Source organism: Hyperolius riggenbachi, chromosome 5, assembly GCF_040937935.1.
Source record: "Hyperolius riggenbachi isolate aHypRig1 chromosome 5, aHypRig1.pri, whole genome shotgun sequence".
Taxonomy (NCBI): domain Eukaryota; kingdom Metazoa; phylum Chordata; class Amphibia; order Anura; family Hyperoliidae; genus Hyperolius; species Hyperolius riggenbachi.
This window is the reverse complement of record NC_090650.1, coordinates 43,259,690-43,287,136: the sequence shown is the minus strand read 5'-3', so window position 1 is coordinate 43,287,136 and position 27,447 is coordinate 43,259,690. Positions and strand designations below refer to the sequence as shown.

Below are 27,447 nucleotides of genomic sequence, written 5' to 3'. Positions count from 1 at the left end.
CTTAACATTGAGGCAGAAACGCATCCACAATCCAAAAAATGCCTCACCCCGGGAGTATGCGTTTCTGCAAAACGCCTCCCGCTCCGGTGTGACCCACCCCATTGAGATACATTGACCAAGCGGCTGGGAAACGCTCAAAAAGCACCAGCCCTGAGAGTCAGAAAGTTCCACACAAGTCAAATAATGTAAGGTTGGAATCCCACTTGCATTTGCAAATTGCTATAATTACTTTGCATTTTTCAAACTTTTTGTAGTGTTTTCTAGAGCGATTTCTGGCAATTTTTTAGTCCTTGCTTTTGCAGTGTGTTTGCAATTTGCAGGTTTTTGGTTGTTTTATCGGTTAATGATATTGCTGCAAAATTGCATTTGCGCAGTAATTGCAAAGTGATTTTGCAGTGTTCATATCTTTTGTAATAATGCTGCACGATCCGTGATTGTGATTTCCCTTATCGCAGTCAGCTCCCCTCCACTGACTTTCATTCCAAAGAATGGTGATTCCAAAGCATAGGGATGGTCAATGAGTTGATGCAGTATTATGCAAATTTTGTATGTAAATGTATGCAGCTTGAACATGAACCAATCAAATCTTGTGGAGGGTAACATTTGATTGGTCCATTTTCAAGCTGCATAAATTTGCATACAAAATTTGTATAATCCAGGCATGGGCAAACTTGGCCCTCCAGCTGTTTAGGAACTACAAATCCCACAATGCATTTGCCTTTATGAGTCATGACTGTGGCTGTCAGACTCCTGCAATGCATTGTGGGACTTGTAGTTCCTCAACAGCTGGAGGGCCAAGTTTGCTCATGCCTGGTATAATCCTTTATTAACTCAACATTATTTTCTACATACATCTCATTGACCATCCCTATAAAAGAGCTGGCCATAGTCCTAAAAAAGTTTATTAATCATCTAGTGAACTATTAAAGGCAAACTTAACCTATTATTTCAGTTTCTTATTTTTTTTTCAACTTCTTAACGTCCGCCTCACGCCAATAGGCGTGAGAGGAGCAGCAGCCCCATAACCACCTAACGCCTAATGATCGGCAGTTCTGGGGGCGGGGTTTTGCTGCGGATCGCGTGGCCAGCTTGAATGACTCCGCTCTGTCATCAGTCTCCCGGCAGCAATCGCGAAACCACCATCTATTTCCACCATACGTTGATGCAATCTACGGCAGCACTGTACTGGGGACAGCCGTGTGACACGGCTGTCCCGTCTGGAGGCAGGGAAGCGTTCCGCTGTCATAGGCTAAAGCCGATCGTGCCGATTGGCTGGCGGGGATTTGAAAAAAAGAAAAAAATAGGCATTTTTATGAAAAACAAAAACAAAACTAAATAATATTTATATAAAAATAAACAACCCAGCAGCGATCACAGCCCACCAACAGAAAACTTCGTTGGTGGGCAGAAAAGGGGGTGGGGGCAATCACTTGTGTACTGAGCTGTTTACGCCCTGCAGTGAGGCCTTAAAGCTGCAGTGGCCTTAATTGTAAAAAATCCACAAGTCCGTATGGAATTGCACACCACCGTGGAGGTGCTGGATCAAAGTCACATGTAGAAGAATCCAGGTGATCTACACACTCAATTTGAAACAAGTTCAATGTTTTAAATCAAGTTAAGTGACACATTCCATTCCATATACATTCCATTCCATATATATGGAATGGAATGTGTCACTGAACTTGAATTAAACATTGAACTTGGTTCAAAATGAGTGTGCGGATCACCTGAATTCTTTTAATTGTAAAAAATAGCCTGGTCACTAGGGGGGTGTAAGCCCAGGGTCCTCAAGTAGTTAAAAAAGACAACTACTGTATATACACAAGTATAAGTCGACCCGAGTATAAGCAGACCCTCCAACTTTTACCAAGAAAAAATAAAAAATAATTGATCCAAGTATAAGCCGAGAGTGATAAGTAATATTGAAGTGTGCCACAGAAATGATGCACCTAACCATGTATACGCTGTGGATAACATCTCTCACCACCCACCAGAGCTGGCCCATATACTCAACAAAAGTGTAGGGTAATTTGACAAGAGAGATGGGAGCACTGAAGGTATATGTTACATCGCAAGTGCTGTCATTTATTATTCATTATTATCAGTAACTCTGAACTGTTGCTGTACTGTACTGATTTCTCTAATCTGCAGTCTGACAGTTATGACGATTACATAAAGAATGAAGCCATTAGCATAGGCAGCAAAAAGTCTTGAACCGTCCCTGAGGACACCAGTGGTTATCATACAACTTAAGAGCCATATTTATTATGGACTCAAAAGTGGGAAAACATGTAGATAAAACAAGTCAATCACTTAAAGGAAACCTGAGATTGAGTAATAATTTGTACTTATAATTACCTGGGGCTTCCTCCAGAACCATAAGGTTAGTGGGGTCCCTCGCCATCTTCCTCGGCCACTCCGTTCTGCCCTATCTGGCCTGGTAATCAGGCTGGCCACGCTCTTCAGCACCTGCGTGGCTCGGCCACACGTGGACCCCCCATCACGCTCCCACAGCCCAGAGCGTTCTGTGGTCGTACGGTACGCAGTAGTAGACAGGGTGTACGCGGTCAACCCACAAATGCACTGAAGGGGAAACTGGCTGGATTACCAGGTCAGATATTGGCAGAACGGAGCGACCGGAGAGGATGGTGAGGGAGCCCACAGACCTCATGAGTTTGGAGGAAGCTCCAGGTAAGTATAAATACAGGCCATCACTTAATCTCAGGTACACTTTAAAGTATCCTTAGAATCACATGTAATATCTAACCATGCTGAGGCATTTCACACCCACCGCCGCGCTATAGCTCCTCGAGATTAGCAACAATATTTGTCGCTATCTTGGAGGTAAACACAGGGGAGATGGATTCTCTCTTTAAAAAGCCTGCCAGGGGCGCTCCTGCAGGGTTTCCAGAGCTTCCATTGGACAGCTCTCTCTCCCTGGCTGCACCCCCTGTCACTCCCCCGCCTCCCTGCATGCTGTGAATGAGAGAATGAATCTCTCATTCCAGCGTCATGACCCAGAGATACCTAAAGTGGGCCAACAGGAGTGGCAGGAAAGGGCGTTTTTTGTGGCTACCTGATCCGCTCAGCCCCCCCCCCCCCCCCCCGCTCAGCTTCTACGTTTTCTTTTAAATCTATGAGCCCACCTTGGGCTTTCTTTAATTAATTTCTTACTGTTCTATGAAACATATAGGTTTCGTATTTTTCAGACTATAAAACGCTCCTGACCGTCCGTAAGACTCACCTATGTTTAAAGGACAAAAACCAGGGTCAAAAAATATACTAAACCTGGGTGCATCCATGGTCCAGGAGTGTCTTATGGACCTTTCCTCCCCCCAAGATGTCTCTGTCTAAGTTACACTGCCAAGCTACATTAACCCCTGCTGCCCCCACAAACTATACTAAACTACACTTCACTAACCCCTGCTTCCCCCCAGCTACACTGCACTACACAACTTCCCCCTCCCCCCAACCCCCCATTAGTAAAGGGGCCTCAGTCTCTATACATAGTCACTCCAACAATAAACATCACCCCCAACAATTCCACATGTTTCGACTATTAATGTGATTTAGTCTTCATAAGGAAAAATAAAAAGGTGCAATATTTCAAACTTGCATAGTGACAGTGTTATAAAGTATAGGCCAAGTCAGAGCCGAGTTGGCAGATATCTGAACGCCTCGATTCTGCAAAATCTTCCAATGCTTTTTAATTGCTATCCCTATTTGATTATTCCAACTATTAAAAGTAACGACAAATGGGATTCTTGAACTACTAGAACCTCTATTATTCTGTCTCCTCCTCCTTGTAAAGATTTCCTTCGGATATCCTCTCTTTAAGAATTTTTCTTGCATTTGTTCAACTCTTGTTATACGCTTATCTGGATCTGCTACCAAACGTTCAATTCTAGTAATTTGGCCACTAGGGATATTGTCCCTGACATATTTGGGATGAAAGCTTCCATACTCCAATATGGAGTTTCGATCTGTAGGTTTGGTGTACAGGTCCGTGAGCAATTTGTCACCGGACCTGTACACCAGGGTATCCAAAAAAGATATTTCGTCCATTGCCACATGCGCAGTCAACACAATACATGGACACTTAGCCCTCAACTCAACAATGAAATCATCAAGGCTGGTAGAAGCCCCAGGTAAATAAGACTTCATTTTTTAAACTGGCTTAACATTCCCTTTAAGGGAAAGGGAGAAGTGATATGAAGGGGGGGAGGGAGAAGAGTGAAGATTAAGAGGGAGAAAAGAGTACGGGAGAGGGAAAAGTAGAGAAAGAGATGAGAGGGAGAGGGTAGGAAGGGAAGGAGGGGAGGAGGGAAAACCAGAGAGGGCCACATATAGTGAGCCCTAGCAGCTCCTCAGTCCATATCACTTCTCCCTTTCCCTTAAAGGGAATGTTAAACCAGTTTAAAAAATAAAGTCTTATTTACTTGGGGCTTCTACCAGCCCTCTGCAGTCGGTCCCCCGCTGCGGCTCAGTTTCGGCAATTGAGCCTATTGCCGGCCACTGCGCCTTTGCAGCCCTGGCCGCGCACGTCCTTGTTCGCACTCCCGTCGCTGGGACTCTTCTGCGCAGGCGTGCTAGAGATTTTTTCGTACTGCGCCTGGGGGATACGCTCCTGGTGACAGGAGCGCGAACCAGGACGTGCGGAGTCAGGGCCGCAAAGGCGCAGTGGCCCCAGGTAAGTAAAAGTGCATTTTTAAACTAGGTTAAGTATCCCTTTAACCACTTGACCACTACAGGTGGTGATCCCCTTATGGACCCAAGCAATTTTTACCTTTCAGCGATGCACCCATTCATTCGCCAATTACTTTATCACTATTTATCACACCAAAATGATCTATATCTTGTTTTTTTTTTCCACCAAATATTCTTTCTTTAGGTGGTACTTTTTGCTAAGAATTTTTGCTAAGCGTGAGACCCTGCGCCCTCCATGTGACAGCTGACTGACAGCCTTCATTCTGCAGCGAGCCATAGATGGGAAGAGGAGGGGTCTTGTAGTTCTGCTTGTATGTCTGCCTAGCACACCTGTACTGGGTGCATGCGTGGGACATTGTACAGTGTGTGCCTGTCTGTCTCTAGTGTGTGTACAGCTAGCTGTTGTTTTTTCCTGTGGTGTGTGTGTGTGTGTGTGTGTGTGTGTGTGTGTGTGTGTGTATGACTGTACAGTGTGTGTGTGTGTGTGTGTGTGTGTGTGTGTGTGTGTGTGTGTGTGTGTGTGTGTGTGTGTGTGTGTGTATGACTGTACAGTGTGTGTGTGTGTGTGTGTGTGTGTGTGTGTGTGTGTGTGTGTGTGTGTGTGTGTGTGTGTGTGTGTGTGTGTGTGTGTATGACTGTACTGTGTGTGTATGTATGACTGTACTGTGTGTGTGTGTGTGTGAGTGTGTGTGTGTGAGTGTGTGTGTGTGTGTGTGTGTGTGTGTGTGTGTGTGTGTGTGTGTGTGCGTGTGTGTGTGTGTGTGTGTGAGTGTGTGTGTGTGTGTGTGTGTGTGTACGTGAGTCTTTGTTTGTCTTGCATGTCTTTATATGTCTTTATGTCTGTTGTTCTAGTGTGTACCAGGTGTATGAGAATGTGTACAGTGTATGTCTGTGTCACTAGAATGTACATGTGTGTTTTTGTGTCTACACTATGTGTGTGCAGCATTTGTGGTGAATTAGGGTAACTTCACTCCTCACAGTGTTGCAAACCCTCCCACCCTCCTTTACACTAAAGCTAGGTACACATTTGGGGTCATTTTACTCATCAAATGTGCGTTGTGTTATTCTGTTTTACCACATGGTAACACAATGGCAATTGCAAAGACAAGGGGTCCAGCAGACTTACTGCGATGCGTTGCGCTGGAAGAGGCAAAATTATTGCGTTCCCGTTTCAGGGAAAGGGGGTATAAGGACCGATGGCTGAAGAAGGCCTACAAACGGGCAAAATCGACGAAACGCTCAGAACTACTTGTGAAGAGCCACAGAGAGACAGATAGCCAAAAGCCATTACGATTAATTACTGGTTCAATGACCAGAGAAATGAGGTGGATAAAATATTCCGTCGTCATTGGCATGTTCTAACAAATTACACTAAGGTAAATCAGTTTGTACCTCCCACTCCACAGGTTGTATATAGACGTAGTAAAACTTTACGGAATATGCTTACTTCTAGTCATTTTTGGGGTAAAGGGGGTCCCCGTAAACATTGCTCAGTAACAGGTACCTACAGTTGTGGGGGATGTGTCTATTGTCGATACCTGGAGATGGGTAAGTCTGTGGTGTTGCCCAATGGTAGAAGATGGTTATCGCAACATTTTGTCAATTGCAACACCTTTGGTGTAATATACTTACTCTATTGCCGATGTGGTTGCTTCTATGTTGGCAAGACAGCACGGGCATTTAAGGAAAGGATTAAAGACCATGTGGGCGACATCATGGGCTGCAACTTCAGGTCTCCGATTGCTAGACATGTTCATTTGGAGCATAGAGGTGACGCCAGTTTTATTAAATTCATAGGCCTAGATAGGGTCCATTTACATCCAAGAGGTGGCGATCTGGATAGATCGCTTCTGCAACTTGAATCATGTTGGATTTTCAAACTAAAGGCCACTGAAGGTAAGGGGTTAAATTATAGTATCAATTATCGAGTCTTTCTACCCAAATAGAGTTCCGTGTTCGTGCCCCCAATTTAATATAATTTAACATCTTTTCCTGATCTTTCCTCCTCCCTCCTGCTGCACTCATGCTCTTCCTGATTGTTGGCATCCTTTTGGCCTTATTTAATGATTGGGGTCATGTATATATATATATATATATATATATATATATATATATATATATATATATATATATATATATATATATGTTTATACCCCACTCCCCCTTTTTTATAGTGGGAGCTGCATATTCAGCAGGGTTGCTCAGCAGGACCCCGAATGCGAAGTTTCCCCGAAAAATTCGGGTGTTTTTTAGGTTTGCCGCATGCGAACCCGAACCCGAATGCTGCGATTCCGAGCCGAACCCGAATACGAAGCATGCCGAATGCGCGCGCTGGAATTCGGCCGGATGGAGCTGTGGGTTCGGTTTCGGCTTCGGGATTCGGGGATGACATGATTGGGCCAATCAGAAGTCCTCCTGCCGAGGAGCTGGCAACCCTAGCAACCAATCAGAGGAGGGGAGCCTGGCCCTCCCCTCCTCTATATAAGGCGGCGGCCATCTTGCGGAGCCACGCACTTGTGTGACTGCTGCTGGTACTGAGAGATTCTCCAGTGCTGTGCTGTGTCTGAGCAAGTGCTTTTCACTGCTAAACCTAGCGTTTTGCTTTCTAAACACCTCCTAAACACATTTATTGTTGTCTTATATAGTTAGCTAGTATTTTCATTGTATTTAGTCAGCTAGTGTATAGTGTATACTGTGCTAGGCTAGTGTTAGTCTGTGTGCAGGCTAGGCCTGCTAGCCTAGGTAGCCTTAGCCTACTACTAGCTTAGGTAGGTTAGGGATTCTAGTTAGTTGTGTACTAGTAGTACTAGTTTAGTTAATTATTACTGCTGTAGTCTGTTACTTTATTAGTTTCAGTACTGTGTCAGTTAGTTACTGACTGTGAGTGACAGGTCACCACCAGCATCCATTGTGAGTGACCTGACCTGTGACTGTCTGTCACCTCACCTGCCCGAGCCTATTGATTGATTGCGTCTGACCGTGTGTGACCGTTTGTAATTTTCACCGATTGTCTGCCGCACCACTTACTTGTAGCGTAGTACGCTAGGTGTTTCTTAGTTACCTGCGTGCGTGCATACTTCTAGTGTCTACTACTATACTACTAGTCTACTAGTCTAGACTAGTACCCGTTCACTAATTTTTTTTTCAATTTTACTGTGTGATTTTATTATCATCTGTAGTGTGTGTAATAAATAAGAGTTACTTACAACACATACAGGCCACCACACCAGCATCCGTTGTGAGTGACCTGTGACTGTCTGTCACCTCACCTGCCCGAGCCTATTGATTGATTGCGTCTGACCGTGTGTGACCGTTATTAATTGTCACCAATTGTCTGCCGCACGACTTACTTGTAGCCTATTACGCTAGGTGTTTCTTAGTTACCTGCGCGCGTGCATACTTCTAGTGTCTACTACTATACTACTAGTCTACTAGTCTAGACTAGTACTCGTTCACTAATTTTTTTTTCAATTTTACTGTGTGATTTTATTATCATCTGTAGTGTGTGTAATAAATAAGAGTTACAACACATACAGGCCACCACACCAGCATCCTTTGTGAGTGACCTGTGACTGTCTGTCACCTCACCTGCCCGAGCCTATTGATTGATTGCGTCTGACCGTGTGTGACCGTTATTAATTGTCACCGATTGTCTGCTGCACGACTTACTTATAGCGTAGTACGCTAGGTGTTTCTTAGTTACCTGCGTGCGTGCATACTACTAGTGTCTACTACTGTACTACTAGTCACCACCAAGTCACCATCAACACAGACTTTATTAAAGTTTACACCCTTTCCCGCCCTCTTCTACTTTTTTTTTGTTTTACTGTATTTGTATAGTGCACTATGACTGGTAGAGGTAGAGGGCGAGGCACCACCAGGAGAGGAAGCGCCATTGCAGGAGCCACTGCCAGCAGCAGCAGGTCTGGGACTGGTGCGCCGCCAGCCACTGACCGCAGGGAGGAGGGAGCAGAGGCGCAACAGCAGCGTGTTGCGCCCATCTTTGAGACGAGTCGTCGCCCACGGCCCATTGGGGAGAGTCAGGTGCAGGCTGTGGTGGAAATGATGGCGGGGCAGGAAGCCACCTTTTCCAGCCAGGCCTCCAGCAGCAGCGAGACTAGTGCCACCAGCACTCCTGTCCGCAGCAGGCCTCCACCAGCGCTTGAGGCCATGGTCACGGTGACCCCATCGACCAGCCTGCCCTCAACGAGCACGCTCTTCTCCCCTGAGACTGTGAGCATGTACAGGGATGGTTTGGAGAAGTATGAGTTGTAGATGATGGGGCCATGCAAGGAGGAGGAGGAGTTACAGGTGCAGTAGTTTGTTGTTGGCGCTGAGGAGGAGGGGCGTGATGCAGGGGATGTTGGGGTAGAGGAGTTGGTTGAGTCGGGCTCACAGGATTTGTTTGGGGTTGATGATGATGACTTGATAGATCCTTCCTATGTGCCACCAGTACCACCAGCACAGTTGGTTGAAGGCAGCTCATCATCGGAGGAGGAGGCGTCTCTGGCACAGAGGCGCGGCAGCAGCAAGGCGGCCAGCACAGGGCGTGGAAGGCAGGAGCCACAGCCTACTGCTTCAGTCGCTACCACCACTCGCAGCAAACCTCTAACTACAACCAAAAAGGCACAATCCTCCAAGGGCACCCAAAAAACCCAGCCCTCAAGCGCAAAGAGCAGGTTGAAGTCCCCAGTCTGGCGGTACTTCACCAAGTGCCCAGTGGACCCGACCCGTGCAATTTGCAACAGTTGCAATCTCAGTCTCAGCAGAGGTCACGATATCCACAAATTGAGTACCTCGTGCCTGCAGACCCACTTACAGAGCAGACATTTTGAGGACTTTAATGAGTTGGAGAAGCTTATGCAAAGTGGTGCAGGTAGTGGTCAAAGCCAGACAGCCACTGCACAGATTTCAGCAGCAGCAGCAGCAGCCGACCCTCCTGCCCATCCAGCAGCAGCAGCAGGAGCACAGCAGCAACTCACTTCCACCCCCCCCCCCGGCCAGCCAGTCCTCAGTGGCCTCATCAGCTCCCACCACAGTGGCCTCCTCATCCTCCCATGCAGGCAAACGCCGCCAGACCCTGCTCAGCGAAGCATTCACCGGTGTGACCAAGGTGCTGCCTCCCGCCCACAGGCGCATCCGGTTGCTGAACGGGTTGCTTGCCCGGGCCATGTGCTCCCAGCTCCTGCCATATTCCTTTGTGCAGGAGGGGAGTGACATCAGAGCGCTGCTGCAGGTTGGGATCCCGGAGTGGCAAGTCCCCAGCCGCCACTATTTTTCCCGCAGGGCGATCCCAGCACTGCCCCGCTCTGCCATGGAGAACGTGGGCCGCGCGCTGGATCACGCTGTCAGTGCGCGGATCCACATAACCATGGATTCCTGGAGCAGCCGGTTTGGGACAGAGCGCTATCTGTCCTTTTCGGCCCACTGGGTCAGCCTGGTGGAAAGCCCGAGCGAGGAAGCAGCAGGTCCATCCTCGGGCACAGCAGCACCAGTCGCCCACTACGTGGTGCCACCGTGCGGGGTCAGGGGAGAAGCAGCAGCTCCCACCGCCAAGCGATCCCGTCTCTCCAGCAGCGTGAAGGTCCGCCACTGCCAAGCGCTGCTGGAGATGAAAAGCCTGGGGAAACACTCCTTGACGGCAACTAACGTGCTCCGGTACCTCAGGGAGCAGGAGAGGACGTGGCTGACCCCCAGAGGCCTCACTGTGGGATTGGTGGTGTCCGACAACGCCGCCAACCTGCTGTCTGCCATCAGCAGTGGAGACTTGCTCCACATCCCTTGCTTGGCCCACGTCCTGAACCTGGTGGTGCAAAAGTTCATGCGCACCTACCTGGGGATGAAGGAGCTGTTAGAAGCGGCGCGGAAAATTGTGCGCACTTTCCGCCGCTCAGCAGCTGCCGCAGCAAAACTGGCAGACATCCAGCAGCAGGAGGGCCTGCCACGACACCGCCTTATCATAGATGTGACAACTCGCTGGAACTCCACCCTGGCGATGTTGGAGCGGCTGGTTGAGCAGAGGAGGGCTGTCAACCGGTACATCTATGATGCCACTGTCGCCGGCACCGGCAGCAGAAGCAGCACCACACTCCAGCTCCTCACCAACGCGCAATGGGGGCAGATGCAGCAGGTCTGCTTGGTGTTGGCTCCCTTCCTGCAGGGAACCAACCTGGTGAGTGAACAACGGGCATCCCTCTGCCAGTGGGTGCCCTTTGTTTGTCTGCTGGACAGGGCACTTGGCGATTTGGTGGATTTGGGAGAGGAGGCCCTGAAGCAGCTGGAACAGCAGCCGCCTGTGCAGTCCACTGCTCCGCAGGTATTTGAGTCCCTGGAGGAGGAGGAGGAGTTGGAGGTGCTGGACGTTGCTGCTGGGAACATCGGAGCGCAGCAGCAGTGGTGCGAGGGTGGAGAGAGGAGGAAGAGTCTCAGGGGCAAGAGGAGGAGGAGGAGGACGCTGACCCTGATGTCTCTGTTAGATGGTCCACCCTGTTCCCCATGGCAGCGCACATGCTGCGCTGCCTGCGTACAGACCCCAGGGTCAAGCAGATGCAAGCGAGGGAGGACACCTGCATCAGCATGATCCTGGACCCACGGCTGAGGGGGAGGTGGGATCAGTTTCTGCCTGCCAGAGACCGTGAGCAGCGAGCAAGGGAGTTGCAGGAGATCCTTGTTCGGCGACTGGAGGAAGCCTTCCCCCGCCTTCCACTCCCTCTGTCCCTGTCCAGCAGCCAGCAGCACAGCAGCAGGTGCCTGCGGCCAGCAGCAGCATCAGGCGCCCAGGAGACCTTCTGTCATTGACGCAGGCGTTCTACATGAAGGTACAGCAGCCGAGAGAGGAGGTGCGGGCAGCAGCCACCTTTGGTGAGAGTCACAGCCAGCGCATGATCCGGATGGTGGCCGACTACATGGGGTCCTTCAGTGGGCTTGACACCGGCAGCGAAGAGCCTGTGGACCCCATGGAGTACTGGGTGGAGCGCTTGCACATCTGGAGGGAGCTTGCGCAGTACACCCTGGAGGTATTGTCTTGCCCCCCTTCCAGCGTGCTGTCTGAGAGGTGCTTCAGTGCGGCCGGTGGCGTGGTCACCGAGAAGCGCTCTCGTCTGTCCACAGAGGGCTTGGACAGACTGCCATTTTTGAAGATTAACCAGGCCTGGATAGAAGGCACGTTCCTGGCACCTGTTGTCGGCGAAAGGAGGACATGAGGTGCCTGCCTGGGAATTACAATACATTGCCTGCTGCCTGCCATACGTGACGACTCCTCCTCCTCCTCCTGCTGGCCTGCTGCATTGATTTACCGATGAATTTATTTATGTATTTATTAATGTATTGTATTTCTACTGGACTCCTGCTGCTGCTGCAGGCCTGCTGCATTGATTTACCTATGAATTTATTTATGTATTTATTAATTTATTGTATTTCTACCGGACTCCTGCTGCTGCTGCAGGCCTGCTGCATTGATTTACCTATGAATTTATTTATGTATTTATTTATTTAATGTATTTCTACCGGACTCCTCCTCCTCCTGCAGGCCTGCTGCATTGATTTACCTATGAATTTATTTATGTATTTATTTAATGTATTTCTACCGGACTCCTCCTCCTCCTGCTGGCCTGCTGCATTGATTTACCGATGAATTTATTTATGTATTTATTAATTTATTGTATTTCTACCGGACTCCTGCTGCTGCTGCAGGCCTGCTGCATTGATTTACCTATGTATTTATTTATGTATTTATTTATTTATTGTATTTCTACCGGACTCCTCTTCCTCCTGCTGGCCTGCTGCATTGATTTACCTATCAATTTATTTATGTATTTATTGTGTTTTTAAAGCGGCAACATATTACACTGCGCTCATTTTCATCCTGCTGCTGTCAGTGGTCCCACCGCCAGAGTCCACACTATGCATTGCCTGCTGCCAGTGCCACACGTCACTCCACCTCCTCCTGCTGCTGTTGTATTTATCCTGCTGCTGTTGTAATTATCCTGCTGCTGTCAGTGGTCCCACCGCCAGAGTCCACACTATGCATTGCCTGCTGTCAGTGCCACACGTCACTCCTCCTCCTACTTCTGCTGTTGTATTTATCCTGCTGCTGTCAGTGGTCCCACCGCCAGAGTCCACACTATGCATTGCCTGCTGCCAGTGCCACACGTCACTCCACCTCCTCCTGCTGCTGCTGTTGTATTTATCATACTGCTGTCAGAGGTCCCACCGCCAGGGTCCACACTATGCATTGCCTGCTGCCAGTGCCACACGTCACTCCACCTCCTCCTGCTGCTGTTGTATTTATCCTACTGCTGTCAGAGGTCCCACCGCCAGGGTCCACACTATGCATTGCCTGCTGCCAGTGCCACACGTCACTCCACCTCCTCCTGCTGCTGTTGTATTTATCCTACTGCTGTCAGAGGTCCCACCGCCAGGGTCCACACTATGCATTGCCTGCTGCCAGTGCCACATGTCACTCCACCTCCTCCTGCTGCTGTTGTATTTATCCTACTGCTGTCAGAGGTCCCACCGCCAGGGTCCACACTATGCATTGCCTGCTGTCAGTGCCACACGTCACTCCTCCTCCTACTTCTGCTGTTGTATTTATCCTGCTGCTGTGAGTGGTCCCACCACCAGGGTCCACACTATGCATTGGCTCCGCCCCTAGGAAATCAGTGTGAGTGTGGCAGTGGAGGAGAGAGGACCTCTTCGGTTGAGCTCCTGTGGTTCCACCAGCTCTGGAGTAACCTGTGAACTGCTTTTCATCTAGAGACTGGGTCCCTGTCAAGGTGGTGAGTGAGAGAAGGGGAGAAGGACTTTCAGAGAGTGGTTTAGGCTCCCCTGGGCTAGGTGGCTCTGGGGGGCCTGGGCTAGGAAGAACATCCCTGTCCTCCATAATGGAGGCTCATGATACTGGGGGCAGAGGACTTTCAGTGGAGGAAACTGTGAACAATGTTGTTGCATGGCAGTTAGAGGTAAAAAAAACCCAGGAAACTCTCAAAAACTTACAATTTGAGTTAAAGAAAAGAGTGAATAAATATGGCCAGTCCTGGAAGCCAGGGTTTATGAAATCTAACCCTCAACTGGCAAAGCTTAAGAATCAGATTAATGAGCAAAGTGAAGCTCTAAAGAGGCTGGAAGCAAGTGGAGGCATGTTTTCGGAGGGTTTAAGAAACCAGCAGAGATGGTCACAAATGAGTAAAGAAGTGTCCTGGAGTAAGACAAAGGAGAGTAAAGAGAATAGTCCGGTGCAGAACCGCAGTAACTTGGTATCTCCGAATGGAATTTCCACAAGTCAGGAAGGAGTCGGAGTGAAAGCTGATGGAAATAAGTCGGATATATGTATGGCATCTGGAATAAACTTTAGCCAATCACCAAGTATGCAGAATATGCAGCAATCAATGAATGGATATTACCCTTTTTAGTATGGCTTTAAAGAGACACTGAAGCGGGAAAAAAATATGATATAATGAATTGGTTGTGTACTATGAATAATTACTAGAAGGTTAGCAGCAAAGAAAATATTCTCATACTTTTATTTTCAGGTATATAGTGTTTTTTCTAACATTGCATCATTCTATAATATGTGCAGATTACACAACACTCAGCATTCAAAATGAGTCTTTCAGAGCAGTCTGTGAAGTAATAAACTCTCCTCTGGCAGAGGAAAAGTAAACAGTTCAATTACAGTTGAGATAATAAAAGTCAGATAACAGCCCTCTCCACGACTAACTTAGTCGGAGAGCTTAATAGCTTTTTTGCATAGAGATAACAACTGGAGTTTCTCAACTCTTCCTGTACTGGAAACAATTAGACTGATGTATCTGATCTTAATGTTTTATTTCTTAGCTGTACTACACATACAAATCATAATATCATAATTTTTTTTTCGCTTCAGTGTCTCTTTAACATGCAATTTCCTGGACATGTTCAGAACTTTACAGGAAACCAGTTAAGAGCATATAACAGTACAGATATGAGTATGTTGTCAAAAGGCAGCAATTTTCAGAATATGCAAAATTTTCCCTTTTCCCAAACCTCTCCCCTTTTTCCCTTTGTTACCCAAAACCTAAGCCCTCATGTGCAATCACCTAATGTGGTCAATTCCTTCCCTAGTTTTGTTTCCCCTGTTTGTGCGAGCCCTGTAAGTCCTTATGCGCAGTCTGTACCAGAGAACGTTAGGATTGTTGAAGAAAAAGTTAAAAGTAGTAATGTGTTTTCCCCTGTAGGGGGTACTAATGGTTTTGGTACCTTGAATTTCTCTTTCCAGGGACAGACCCCTGCAAGCGAGCCTTCAGTTAGGATGGCGCTTGGTGCGGCGGCAGGCATGTCTGGGCAAAGCTCTGCAGCTGCAATACGAAGTGTGCAGAGCTTGCCCTCAGTAAAGATGGCGCCGGGCAGCATTTTTGGCGTGGGGGCGGTTACCGGAAGTGACGGAAGCGTCACTTCCGGTACAGCGGCGGTGAAGGCTGGAAAAGATGCGGCGGTTTCCCCTAAAGGGGAGAAGAAGCAGAGCAAGACTGGTGCGGCGGTTTCGGCGGTAGAAGTGGTGGAAGGGGCAGGCAAGACTTTTATACCAGAAGGTGAAGGTATAAAAGAGAAAGTGGAAGTCCCTGGAAAGTTGCCTTTGGAAGGACCAGCAGAGAAAAACGCTACAAATGGTAGGATTGGCCAGGTTAAAAATGTATTGTCTGGAAATCAAGGGGGGAAAAGAAGAGGGGAGAGGAGTGGTAATGATCTATATGGTGCTGAAGGGAAAAGAGGTTGGTGGGGAGGTCAGGATGGAATGGAAATGATGAAGTAAAGCAGAACAATATGGAAAGTGATGGGAGAAATGCTGTAATAAGTGGTATGGATCAGAGTACAGCAAAAGATGTTGTTAAACAGAATGGTGGAAAATCATATGCACAAATGGTCAAGCAGGGGAATGTTAATGCTAAAATTCCTGTGTTGCAAGATGAAGCTGGTCAATCTTCTAGGAATAGGAGGAATTTGGTCAGAATAAGTTATGGTAGTGAAGAGGGGGATACGTATACAAGAAAAACCTTTATTCAATTATTGATGAAAATGGGGTTCAGGGCGGTGGATTTTTATGCCATTTTAACTCCCGAAACCCCCCCCCCTCTTATTTCGATGTCAGCTTTTTGTCCCCGACGGGTCTGGACACTTTCTGGGAGAAATATGAAAGTACATGGAAAAATAGTAAAGAGTGGAAAGGTTTGTTCCCCCAGACTGTGTCCGGGCGGTCGTTGGACAAAAAGGTGACAATCGTGGTCCCGAATGAGTCCATCCCTGTGCATGACCTTATGGTGTGGATTAAAAATTATGGGGTGCCTTTAAACGCTCCAAAGAAGGTGATGGACGAGTTCGGGATCTGGGGGGGTGGTTGGGAGTTGATGGTAAGATTGAACAAGGTGGGAAATGTGGTCAAGCACATTCCCACATCAGTTTTCATAGGCAGAGATCGGTTGACGGTTTTCTACCAGGGGCAGCCTCGTGTTTGTCACAAGTGCAACTCGAGAAGTCACTATAGTATTTCCTGTCCAGAACAGAAATGTTCCTGGTGCCATGAGTTAGGGCACTTGGCAAAAGATTGTAAATTAATCAAATGTAGCATTTGTCTCAAATTGGGGCATCCATATTCCCAGTGCCCTGAGTCATGGTCTAATATAAATGAGGAAATACATAAGGAAATGGAAAAAATTGTAGTGGAAGAAGGTATAGAGGCTGCCTCTGGTAGAGAGCCGTCACAGTCAGAATCCACCGTCCTGGAGCCCCAATCAATTGTTCCCAAATTTTTATCAGTCTTGAAAGCACTGCCTCCGCCATCTCCTCCTTCATCCTTGATGGTTATGGATAAGAAGCAGGATAAAGTAGTGGAAGGGGTTGTTGTCTCTAAGAAAACAGACTCCAAAGGGGAGGAAAATATCCTTTTGGTTCCTATGGAAGACATTTCTTCTAAGGAGAAGGAAATGTCCAGAGGAGCAAAGGAAAAGGAAAATAAGGGGGAGGAAGCTTTAGTGGAAAAAAAGGAGGGAGAGAACAAAAACTCAGATATCAAGAAGGATTTAGAAGACACAAAAGAGGAGGAGGGAGGGTTCATAGAAATAAAAAAGAAAAATAGATCGGGTAAGGAAACAAGGGTTAAAAAGGTGGAGGAACCTAAACCATTGAAAGATGTGAAGTCTGCAAAAATAAAGAGACAGGAGAGGAGGAAGGAATTGGCGGAGAAAAAGGCTACAGAAAAATTGGAGAAATGGGGAAAGAAAGAGAATTCTACATTACGAAACAAATATGATGTGTTGAGTGATGCATCAGAGAATGTAAATAGTGATGTGGAAGAGGATCTTTCTGATAATGATAAAGAGAATCCTGTGGATATGGATGTATCTTCCTCAAGGGAGGAGGATAGTGCAGTTTAGGAAAGTTTGGGCAATCTCCCTTTTTATTTATCCTGATGGAGGTTCCCCCCCCCCCCCCCTTTGAAACTAGCAACCATTAATGTTGCTAGTATGAGATCTGTAACTGCTCGTAAGGAAGCCATATTTTTTCTCGGTCAGTTTGATGCCGACATTTTTTTTTTGCAAGAGACCAGGCTTCAAACATTGTCTGACATCCGTGAGGTCAAGAGGGATTGGCACTTTGGTCCCTCTTATTGGTCTCTTGCGGCTGAGCCTTACACTGGGGTGGCGGTGCTTTTTAAGACCGATATGGTAACTTTCCGGCGGGTAAGTGAAATTGAGATAGGGCGATGTTTGGTCATGGACGTCTCTGTGAGGGGGCAAGATTTGAGGCTAATTAATATCTATGGTCCCCAGTCTGAGAGGGAGAGGAAGCGCCTCTTCACAGAGATCAAGCCATTCTTATTTACAGCCCAGGAAGTAGTCTTTGGTGGTGACTTCAATACCGTAGTTAGGCTTAAGGACAGGAGAGGTGCCAAGACTCGCCTGGGCTATGACAGTAATTTTTTGAATAGTATGGTTAGGGATGCTGGTCTGGTGGATATGCATGTAAAGCACGCCCCAGATGACACAGGGTTCACTTATTTCTGTGGAGAGCGGAAGAGTAGGATAGATAGGTTTTTTGTTAAGGAGAGCTCTGCTACCTCATCTCCTGAGGTGCGGGTGGTAGAGTTCTCTGATCACTGTATTCTGTCTATGGTGTTGAATGTTTCAGATGTTCCTCCTAAGGGAAGGGGTATCTGGAGATTAAATTCGTTGCTATTGAAAGAAGAGAGTGTAAGACAATCTTTCAGGGATTTTTTCAGGTACAGGTTACTTTGCTGGACTGTTGTGACAGTAGGTCTGAGTGGTGGGAGATGGTTAAAAAGCGGGCAGCAGGCCTTTTCAAGAACCTAGCAAAAAGAAGAGCTTTTGGTAAATATGTTACCTACCAACGCCTGAGGCGGAAACTTGAAATTGCTGTCTTGGGGGATGGTGATCCTGTAGAGATCAAAAGGATCAAGGACTTGTTGCACAAAAGTTTGTATGATCGGCATGCTTCTTTGCTTCTGGAGAGGGATTATGGTAAAAACCACTCACCAGACCCTTACCAGAATTGTAAACAGAGTATAGCAGTTAAGATCACTTATGGTCTCAAGGATAGTACGGGATCTCTGGTGAAGTCCAGAACAGGGATCCTGGAAATTGTGAGATCTTTTTATGCTGAACTTTTGGGTGGCAAGGACCTTGATGAGACAGTGATGGAATCTTTCTTGTGTGATATTCCAGGACTGGGAAATTTAGATGTTCCTTTTGCGTTTTTGACGGAAAGAATTTCTGCTCAGGAAGTGGTGAAAGCCATAGATCAGTTGGCTATCAAAAAAACTCCAGGACCAGATGGCTTGACGGCCGAATTTTATAAGGTTTTCAAGGACATTCTGGCTCCTGAATTGGCAGAGGTTTACAATCGCAGTCTTGCAGAGGATGAGCTTCCTCCCTCTATGAGAGAATCGGCAAGGCCGGATTTGTAGCTTTTACCGCCCAAGGCCCACTGTCACCAGCCGCCCCCCCCTTAGTATAGGTAGTCAGATTCTCTCCCCCTCCCCCCCCATTATAGCTCTCTTTGTTCATTTAAAACCCTGTCATATATTTTGTGTAGATTGTATCTGATACTGTATTAGGGGTGAAACTACACTACTGTATTTTAAGTGATCCTGTATTGCTTTCCCCCAGTATAGCTAGCCAGCAGGCATGTCCCCCCTTAGTATATGTAGTCAGATTCTCCCCCCTCCCCCATAATAGGTAGCCAGTAGCCACATCCCCCTTTAGTATAGGTAGTCAGATTCTGTCACCAGTTGCCCCCCCCCCCCCCAGTATAGGTAGCCAGCAGGCATGTCCCCCCCTTGGTATTGGTAGTCAGATTCTCTACCCCTCTCCCCAGTATAGGTAGCCAGCAGGCATGTCCCCCCCTTAGTATAGGTAGTCAGATTCTCTCCCCCTCCCCCCCCCCCCAGTATAGGTAGCCAGCAGGCATGTCCCCCCCCCCCCTTAGTATAGGTAGTCAGATTCTCTCCCCCTCCCCCCAGTATTGGTAGCCAGCAGGCATGTTCCCCCCCCCTTAGCAGGGGCGTAGCAATAGGCCCTGCAGCGCCTGCGCCCGCCCCCCCCCCCCCTGGGGCCCGCTCGGGGCCGTTTTTTGGGGGCTGGAGGGGTGGCAGCATGAGGGGAAAGCCTTGCCCACAGTCAGCGGGGAGAGGGGAAGTTCCCCCCTCTCCCTCACCTCGGGGCTCTCCCCTCTGCGCCCCCCTCCAGCTAGTGAATGTGTGTGGGCAGCGGGCAGCAGCGGCGGCGGGATACATACCTTCTTCCTTGCGTTCCATCGCCGCCTTCTCGCTCTAGCGGCTGACGTCACTTCCGGAAGCGGAAGTGACATCAGCCGCTAGAGCGAGAAGGCGGCGATGGAACGCAAGGAAGAAGGTATGTATCCCGCCGCCGCTGACGTCACTGCAGAGGGATTTTCAGGTGTCTGCTGCCCATATTACGATTTTCTGGTCACTGCTACCCACATTGTGATTTTCAGGTGTCTGCTGCCCACATTATGATTTTCAGGTGTCTGCTGCCCACATTGCGATTTTCTGGTGTCTGCTGCCCATATTACGATTTTCTGGTCACTGCTACCCACATTGTGATTTTCAGGTGTCTGCTGCCCATATTACGATTTTCTGGTGTCTGCTGCCCACATTACGATTTTCTGGTGTCTGCTGCCCACATTGCGATTTTCAGGTGTCTGCTGCCCACATTATGATTTTCTGGTGTCTGCTGCCCATATTACGATTTTCTGGTTTCTGCTGCCCACATTACGATTTTCAGGTGTCTGCTGCCCACATTACGATTTTCAGGTGTCTGCTGCCCACTTTATGATTTTCTGGTGTCTGCTGCCCACATTAGGATTTTCTGGTGACAGCTGCCTACATTGCGATTTTCAGGTGTCTGCTGCCCACATTGCGATTTTTTGGTGTCTGCTGCCCACATTACGATTTTCAGGTGTCTGCTGCCCACATTACGATTTTCAGGTGTCTGCTGCCCACATTGTGATTTTCAGGTGTCTGCTGCCCACATTACGATTTTCAGGTGTCTGCTGCCCACATTGCGATTTTCAGGTGTCTGCTGCCCACATTGCGATTTTCTGGTCACTGCTGCCCACATTGCGATTTTCTGGTGACTTCTGCCCACATTAGGATTTTCTGGTGTCTGCTGCCCACATTACGATTTTCTGGTCACTGCTGCCCACATTGCGATTTTCTGGTGTCTGCTGCCCACATTACGATTTTCAGGTGTCTGCTGCCCACATTACGATTTTCAGGTGTCTGCTGCCCACATTGCGATTTTCAGGTGTCTGCTGCCCACATTACGATTTTCAGGTGCCTGCTGCCCACATTACGATTTTCAGGTGTCTGCTGCCCACATTACGATTTTCAGGTGTCTGCTGCCCACATTACGATTTTCAGGTGTCTGCTGCCCACATTACGATTTTCAGGTGTCTGCTGCCCACATTACGATTTTCTGGTGTATGCTGCCCACATTAGGATTTTCTGGTGACTGCTGCCCACATTGCGATTTTCTGGTGACTGTTGCCCACATTGCGATTTTCTGGTGACTGCTGCTCACATTGCGATTTTCTGGTGACTGCTGCCCACATAAGGATTTTCTGGTGAACTCTGCCCGCATTACGATTTTCTGGTGTGTGCTGCCCACATTATGATATTCTGGTGACTGCTGCCCACATTAGGATTTTCTGGTGACTGCTGCCCACATTACGATATTCTGGGGACTGCTGCCCACATTAGGATTTTCTGGTGACTGATGCCCACATGGCGATTTTCTGGTGACTGCTGCCCACATGGCGATTTTCTGGTGACTGCTGCCCACATGGCGATTTTCTGGTGACTGCTGCCCACATGGCGATTTTCTGGTGACTGCTGCCCACATTGCGATTTTCTGGTGAACTCTGCCCACATTACGATTTTCTGTCCCACATTACGATATTCTGGTGAACGCTGCCCACATTACAATTGTCTGGTGAATGCTGTCCACGTTACAATTTGCTGGTGACTGCTGCTCACGTTACGATTTTCTGGTGACTGGTGCCCACCTTACGATTTTCTGGTGAACTCTGCCCACATTATGATTTTCTGGTGAACTCTGCCCACATTATGATTTTCTGGTGAACGCTGCCCACATTACGATTGTCTGGTGAATGCTGTCCACGTTACAATTTTCTGGTGACTGGTGCCCAGATTACGATTTTCTGGTGAACTCTGCCCACATTATGATTTTCTAAAGGCCCACATTACGATTTTCTGGTGAACTCTGCCCACATTACGATTTTCTGTCCCACATTACGATATTCTGGTGAATGCTGCCCACATTACAATTGTCTGGTGAATGCTGTCCATGTTACAATTTTCTGGTGACTGCTGCTCACGTTACGATTTTCTGGTGGCTGGTGCCCACATTACGATTTTCTGGTGAACTCTGCCCACATTATGATTTTCTGGTGAACTCTGCCCACATTATGATTTTCTGGTGAACGCTGCCCACATTACGATTGTCTGGTGAATGCTGTCCACGTTACAATTTTCTGGTGACTGGTGCCCAGATTACGATTTTCTGGTGAACTCTGCCCACATTATGATTTTCTAAAGGCCCACATTACGATTTTCTGGTGAACTCTGCCCACATTACGATTTTCTGGCCCACATTACGATTGTCTGGTAAAATGCTGCCCACTTTACAATTAATTTACAGTGAAACGCTGCCCCATTACGATTATTTGGCACCTATGGGGGGGGGCCCCATCCAAATATTCGCAGGGGGGCCCAGTGATTTCTAGTTACGCCCCTGCCCCTTAGTATAGGTAGTCAGATTCTCTCCCCCTCCCCCCCAGTATAGGTAGCCAGCAGGCATGTCCCCGTCCCCCCCTTAGTATAGGTAGTCAGATTCTCTCCCTCTCCCCCCCCCCCGTAGTCAGATTCTGTCAACCCCCCCCCCTTTCCATGGAGAGCGACTGTCCGCACCCCTTCCTCCCCCCAAACCCCTAGAGAGGGCGGGAGCAGAGTACCTCTCCAGCCTCCAGACTTCTAGCGCAGCCGCCAAAGTTTCCGCTGTCAGACGTCGTGCATCTCTCCCTCTCCTGCTGGCGACTCCTGTCATGTGACTCACCGGTAACTTGCCAGCGAGTCACATGTGAGAGACGCCAGCAGGAGAGGGAGAGATGCACAGCGGCGGCTGACAGAGGAAACTTCGGCGGCAGCGCTGGAAGTCTGGAGAGAGGTACGTTACTCTGCTGCTCCTGCTCTCTCTAGGGGTTTGGGGGGAGAGAAGACATCCGCACAGGCTCCTGCTGGGGGCGGGGGGATTGTCGACAGGGGATAGCATCTGGCGGCGGCCGATCTCCCGGTGGACGGGGGACTCCCACACTGCCTGGAAGAGAGGCTTACTCAAAGCCATTGTAAAGGGGCGGGCGGGGGAGGCTGCTGATTTGCGGAGCGATTCTTCTTACCGCGCTGGTGACAGCAGCACTTGTCATCAGCCTGTCACCACCTGCCGCCCTTTAGATTCTCGTACATTCTGGCGCCCTAGGAACAGGCCTTGGGGGGCCTTTCCCCAAATCCGGCCCTGAGAATCGGCAGTTATTCTTTTATCAAAGGGTAAAGATTCTTCAATGATTGAGAATTGGCGGCCCATCAGCCTTCTCAATGTTGATCGAAAGATTCTGGCTAAAATAATTTTTTGGCGTTTAAGTCAGGTGGCAAATGAAGTACTTTCTCGCCAGCAGCATTGTTCTGTCCAGGGTAGAAGTACTTTTCAGCCGTATTAACGGTCCGGGAGATTCTGGAGAGGTGCAGGGCTGCTGGTTGGGGAAAATACTTACTGACGTTGGATCAAGCAAAAGCCTTTGATCGTGTCAATCATGAGTATCTGTGGATGCTCCTTAGCAAGTATGGTCTGCCGGGGAGGTTTATTGATTGGCTGAAAATTTTATATAGAGGTGCTGAAAGTTTCCCGCTTGTCAATGGTTGGGTTGGACAGACCTTTGAGGTTAGATCAGGGGTGCGCCAGGGGTGTCCTTTGAGTCCCTTGCTATATGCCTTTGCCATTGATCCTTTCATAAGAAGGATTGAGGGTGGAGCATTGTGTGGGGTGCCGTCGGGCATAATTGATGTGCCTCCTCTCAAGGTTGTGGCTTATGCTGATGATGTGACTGTGGTAGTCTCTGGGCAGGAGGAGGCGGAAGGTGTTTGTGCAGAGATTGCCCGTTACTCATTAGCATCGGGCTCCAAGATCAACCAGGACAAATGTGAGACTTTCTGGATGGGTAAGGAAAATGAGAACTTCCTGCTTCCGGTCTCTTTTCCGGCACCAAAAGAAAAGATTAAAATACTTGGCATAGAATTTGGCCTGGGTGACTATGGTCACCGAAATTGGGAAAGCAGACTGGAAAGTGCCGAGGCTAAGGTGATCCGCTGGAAAGGTTTGATTCCAATTATGTTATATGTCAGTTTTGTCTGTATTTTGCCAGTGTCTCTTCACACAAGGATCTACAGCTTGTTTTTCCAAATGCTTTGGGGAAACAAGATGAACCACGTAAAGAGGAATATCACTTATCGATCAAGGCAGAAGGGTGGCTTAGGAATGGTCAACCCGGTGGTTTTCTTTTCCTTGTTATTTATTAAAAACAACTTTGGTAGAATGTATGCGGAGGAACGGCCTGGATGGATGGGTATTTTCCAGTCTTGGTTTAAACCTTTTCTTAGGCGATGGGAAGAGGGTGGTTTGGTGAAAAGACTGAGAGCCAGTGCTGATTATCTTCCGGCCTATGTTGCACCGTGTCTGAGAGCTTTTCGGCAATGGGAACTGACGAAGGAGGATATTATCTTGATCCCTAGGAAAGCCCTGGTGGAGAGAGTGGTTGAGACCTTTTTTTCAGAATCCATTGGCCCTGAGAGATTGCCCAGGCCCAATTATGGAGGAGGGTTTGCGCTTGCTATGTTCTCCAAGGATTCCTAATAAATTCAGGGATTTGGCTCTATTTTCATGGCAGACTCTTTGTTAGGGGAAATTTGAAGTTCATAGGAGATCGGGATCGTGGTTGTCCTCATGAGGAGTGTGGTGGTGTGGAGGAGACCATGGACCATTTCCTTTTGAACTGTTCCTTTAAGAAAGAGGTGTATAAACAGGTGGGTAGGGCTTTAGGTATTCCTTTTCTTGAGCGGCTTAGTTATGCGGAGTGGACATATGGGGCATTCAATAACCGGGGGTCATTTAATTTGGACACATTATTTTTAGTTAGTTTAGTGATTCGATATTACACTTGGCATGCACGGTGTCAAATTACGGTCCATCAAAAAGTCCTCCCTGTCCAGGTGGTGGTGCATGGCATTATTGGTGAGGTTGGGAAAATTCGGGGTCTTGAGGAGAAGAGGTTGAGTCGGGAGGAATGGCGTCTGTTTTGGCAGAACTTCAGACCTCCTTGATTTGGCCAAATCTCCTTGTGGTGAGCTTTCTATTTCTCTTTCACGTAGATAGATGACTCAAATTTAAGGAATGGCTTGCAAACATAGGAGGAGCGAGATTGCTTAATCTTTCCTATTGAAATATGTAAATAGTGTAAATATTATACAGTGTATATAATGTGGTACAATTGAAGTTAATTAATTGAGATTCAATTTATTGGGTTCTTGAGTTTTCTTCCTTTCAGGAATGGACTTGATATGGACTGAATATTAAGCAATTTTGGGGCCAGAGGCCTAGTGTATGTTATTGTATTTATTTTGGTTATTTTCATATTTTCGTATAAAATAAGTAGTGGTATTCTTAATAAAAGAATCACTATGCATTGCCTGCTGCCAGTGCCACACGTCACTCCACCTCCTCCTGCTGCTGCTGTTGTATTTATCCTACTGCTGTCAGAGGTCCCACCGCCAGGGTCCACACTATGCATTGCCCCGCCCCTTGGAGGTCAGTGTGAGTGTGGCTGCCGAAGAGAGAGGATCTCTCCGGCTGAGCTCCAGCGGATACAGCTGCTAGGGAGGATTCCCTTGAATTTCACCCAGGATCCAGGAACCTGTCCAGGCAGAACACCTAAGGAGGGAGAAGGACTTCGTGTGGCGGTTTTAGGCTCCCCTGGGCTGGACGGCTCTGGGGGACCTGGGCCTTGAAAAGGCATCCCTGTCCTCCAGGATCCAGGCTCATAAAGCTATGGACAGTGGGTCAACGGTGGAAGAGACTGTGAGTAATGTTGTGGAATGGCACAAGAGTGTTAAACTGGTGCAGGAAACATTGAACTCATTACAGTTTGACTTAAAGAAACGTATAAACAAGTACGGTCAGTCATGGAAACCGGCTTTTTTAAGAACCAATCCGCAGTTGGTGAAACTGCAGGAGCAGATTGTGTTGCAGAAAAGGAAATTGGAGGAGTTAATAGTGAATGGCGGTATGCATGCTGAAGGATTGAAAAATCAAATGCGGTTCGAAAGTGACAAAGCGGGATTAGAGATGGATGCGAGTATGCGGAGCCCGAAAAGTGTACAGGGGCAGAGTACAATGCAGAATGCAAGCGGAATGGAAGGAACTGGTTCACCTGTTGTACCTGGATGCAGCAATATGCAGGCGCAAGTTATGCAGAACTCTACTGGATTAAGCAATATGCAAAGTTTTAATGGTTTTTTTTCCCCGCAGTACGGACAAAATGTGCAGCAATTCCCAGGACAGTTGCAGCAGTATGAACTGTATCCCAATTTACATTACCAGAGTTATGCAAGCAATGTGAATAACCTGTTTTTTCAGCAGAGTTTGGCGTTATCCCAATCCCCTTCCCCTTTTCCCAGTGTGTCCCCCAACCTTTTCCCCAGTGTTAATTCCCCAAATGTGTCAAAGCCCTACCTGGTGAGTCCTTCCCCTGTGTGTAATCCCTCTGTATTGTCCGGTGGAATGTTTGGGCAAAGTTTGCCCTCACCTAAGATGGCCCCTGTGCTTGGAGTCGGCGTGGGGGCGGGGCCTAGCGGCGGCGGCGGGGGAGGTGTTCACGAGCGGATTCCGTGCGTTGGGGGAGCTGGGGGAGCTTCTGTGGAGGTGGGCGAAGGTGGTCAGAACTCCCCCAGTGCCCTGGGTGCGTCGGTATTGGCGGCGGAAGGCGGCGGCGAAACCGGAAGTGACGTTAGCGCTACTTCCGGTTCGGCGACAGTGCGTTCGGAGCGTCCAGTCCAGTCCCAGGGGGTCAGCAGGATGGATGCTGAGGCTGAACCCCCTGGTGGAGGGGAAGGTGAGGGAGCTGGAGGCATTGAAAGTGGAGCAGCATCACTAGATGCTGCTCCAAAAGCACAGCAGAATGCAGGAGGCAACCAAACAGGTAACAAAACGGGGGGCACACAGGCTGCAAAAAGAAGGAGGGAGGAGGGGCTGGAGAAGAGAGAAGAAAGGACTGTGAGAAATGAGCAAGGGGAGGAGGGTGGGAGGAAGCTCAAATCTGATATGGTTAAACAAAAAGGATCTGAGGCTGGTTTAGATACTGTGCAGGGGGAGAAGGAGGGTGGGAGGAGGGCCAAAGCTGATGATAATGTGTCAGTGAATGAGCAAATTGAAGGTTCTGTGATTGGGAAAAAAAATGTGTCTTATGCAGGTATGATTAAGAAAAATGTGAGTAATGGAGTATTAAAGCAATCTGTACATGATGTGGCGGGTCAATCCGCAGCAAATAGGAGAAATGTTGTAAGAGTGAGTTACAAGCCAGGTGGAAACAGTGCAACTTATACGAGGAAAACGTTTATTCAATTGCTGCTAAAGATGGGCTTCAAGGCGGTGGACTTTTATGCCATTTTGGCTCCTGAAACCCCCCCCCCCCTCCTTTTTTGATGTTAGCTTTTTGTCCCCGACCGGTCTAGATGCATTTTGGGAGAAATATGAGAAAAACTGGAAAGCAAGTGAGGAATGGACTTGGTTGATTCCTCAGCCTGTGTCTGGACGGTCTTTGGACAAAAAGGTGACAATTGTGGTCCCGAATGAATCCATCCCTGTGCATGATATCATGGTGTGGCTCAGGAACTATAGGAAACCATTAAATGAGCCAAGAAAGGTGATGGATGAGTTTGGGATCTGGGGGGGAGGTTGGGAGCTAATGGTAAGATTGGACAGAGTGGGAAATGTGGTCAAGCACATCCCTACGTCTGTCTTTATTGGAAAGGACAGGGTGACGGCCTACTATCAGGGACAACCTCGGGTGTGTTATAAATGCGGTTCTCTGAGCCATTATAGC

General features: G+C 48.1%; 1 protein-coding gene across 2 annotated transcripts in view; it reads right to left on the bottom strand.

Moving 5' to 3' along the window:
• LOC137518158 (macrophage mannose receptor 1-like) overlaps positions 1 to 27,447 on the bottom strand; it is a 493,922-nt gene that overhangs the window by 427,149 nt on the left and 39,326 nt on the right. The gene's annotated exons all lie outside the window — the stretch shown is intronic.